The sequence below is a fragment of the Triticum urartu genome, chromosome 6A (assembly GCF_056163025.1).
Source record: "Triticum urartu cultivar PI428250 chromosome 6A, HENAU_Tu73, whole genome shotgun sequence".
NCBI lineage: Eukaryota > Viridiplantae > Streptophyta > Magnoliopsida > Poales > Poaceae > Triticum > Triticum urartu.
In genome coordinates, this window is record NC_141878.1 from 393,401,551 (window position 1) to 393,404,270 (window position 2,720).

Here is a 2,720-nt window from a genome sequence, read left to right on the forward strand (position 1 = left end):
GAGATCCTCTACCCAGTGCGTGTTAGACTCCGTTAAGGAACGCACTAATCTGGGTTTAATGCCGCTCATTATAAGACCGTTTGCTCGCTCGACTTGGTCGTTGGTTTGTGGGTGATAGACTGAAGCATAATCGAGCTTGATGCCCATTTTGCTGCACCAGAGTTTTACCTCATCGGCTGTGAAGTTTGTGCCGTTGTTAGTGATGATGCTTTGGGGGACGCTATAACGGTGTACGACCCCAGATATGGAGTCTATCACTGGTCCGGATTCGGCTGTTTTAACAGGTTTGGTCTCTATCCATTTGGTGAATTTATCCACCATGACCAGTGAGTATTTTTTCTTGTGGGTTCCCCCTTTAAGGGGTCCAACCATGTCAAGCCCCCAAACCGCGAAGGGCCATGTAATGGGGATTGTTTGGAGGGCGGTGGGTGGCATGTGGCTTTGATTTGCAAAGAGCTGGCAACCGGCGCAATGTTGGACCAAGTCCTGTGCATCTGCCCGGGCCGTTGGCCAATAGAATCCTGTACGGAAGGCCTTACTTACAAGAGCCCGGGCTGCGGCGTGGTGACCACCGAGTCCGGCGTGGATTTCTGCCAAAAGGTTCCGCCCTTCCTCTTCGGAGATGCACCTTTGAAGGACTCCGGTAGTGCTTTTTTTATACAATTCTCCCTCGTGGACCCTGTAGGCCTTAGATTGCCGCACTATGCAGCGTGCCTCATTTTGGTCCTCCAAAAGTTCCTGCCTTAGGTAGGCCAGAATGGTTCTGTCCACGGGGCGATAATGGCCATTATTACGTGGGCTGAAGGTGTTATTTCGGTGGCGGAGCCTCCGATTGTGTCAGAGTGTTCGGTATCGGGCATTTTGGCCGGGTCCGGACTATTGTTACCGGTATCCCCTTCCCATACTACGGATGGCTTGAATAGCCTTTCCAGAAATATGTTGGGGGGTACCGCATCGCGTTTTGCGCCGATGCGGGTGAGGATATCTGTCGCTTCATTGTTTTCCCGAGCCACATGGTGAAATTCGAGTCCCTCGAACCGAGCTGACATTTCTAGGACGACGTTTCAGTAGGCCGCCATTTTCAGATCCTTGGTGTCTAAGTCTCCATTTATTTGGGATATTGCAAGGTTTGAATCCCCACGCACCTCCAGGCGTTGAATGCCCATGGAGACTGCCATCCGAAGACCATGCAACAGAGCTTCGTATTCGGCTGCATTGTCGGAGTCTGTATATAGTATTTGCAGTACGTACTGAACGGTATCTCCGGTTGGGGACGTCAGGACGACGCCAGCCCCTAGACCAGCCAACATTTTAGAACCGTCAAAGTGCATGATCCAATTGGAGCATGCGCTGTACTCTTTAGGGAGTTCGGCCTCCGTCCATTCGGCGACAAAGTCGGCCAATACTTGCGACTTAATGGCCCGTCGAGGTTTGTATGTTATGTCGAACGGGGAGGAGCTCAATGGCCCATTTAGCTATCCATCCCGTAGCGTCGCGGTTGTTTATAATATCATTAAGTGTCACTTCCGAGGCTACTGTAATCGAACACTCTTGAAAGTAGTGTCGCAGCTTCCGGGATGCCATGAATACCGCATAGGCTATCTTTTGATAATGTGGGTACCGTGATTTTCATGGAGTGAGGACAGTGGATACATAGTATACTGGCTTTTGAAGAGGGAATTTATGTCCGTCAGCTTCTCGTTCGACGATGAGCACTACACTTACAACTTGATGAGTAGCCGCAATGTACAACAGCATTGGTTCGCCGATGTTTGGCGCGGCCAGGATTGGGTTGGTTGCCAAACTGGCCTTTATTTCTTCCAATCCGGCTGTGGCAGCGTCCGTCCACTCAAAGTGTTCTATGCGCCGAAGGAGGCGATAAAGGGGTAAAGCCTTTTCTCCTAAGCGGGAGATAAACTGGCTTAGAGCCGCCACACATCCAGTTAACTTCTGGATTTGTTTGAGGTCTGTTGGGGTAGCCAACTCTGACAAAGCTCGGATTTTGGCCGGATTAGCTTCAATACCTCTACTGGAGACAATGAAACCCAGGAGCTTTCCGGCTGGTACGCCGAAAACGCATTTTTCCGGATTGAGCTTGATGTCGTATGTTTGGAGGTTGTCGAATGTGAGCCTGAAGTCGTCTATCAAAGAGTCGACGTGTTTGGTTTTGACGACCACATCGTCTACGTATGCCTCTACTGTTTTGCCAATTTGTTTCTCCAGACATGTTTGAATCATGCACTGATATGTTGCGCCGGCATTTTTGAGCCCAAAAGGCATTGTGTTGAAACAGAAGGGACCGTATGGTGTAATGAATGTCGTTGTGGCTTGGTCGGACTCCACCATCTTGATTTGGTGGTAGCCGGAGTATGCGTCGAGGAAACACGATGACTCGTGTCCTGTGGTAGCATCGATAATTTGATCGATGCGGGGGAGGGGGAAGTGATCCTTTGGGACAGCTTTATTGAGGTCCTTGAAATCGACACAAAGGCGCCATGATTTATCCTTCTTTGGTACCATCACCAGGTTTGCTAGCCAGTCCGGGTGTTTTACCTCTCTGATGAATCTGGCCTCCAATAACTTGGCTAGTTCCTCTCCCATGTCCTGTCTCTTAGGTTCGGAGAAACGCCGAAGAGCTTGCTTGACTGGCTTGAATCCCTTTAGGATATTAAGGCTATGCTTGGCCAGCCTGTGTGGGATTCCTGACATGTCTGAGGGGT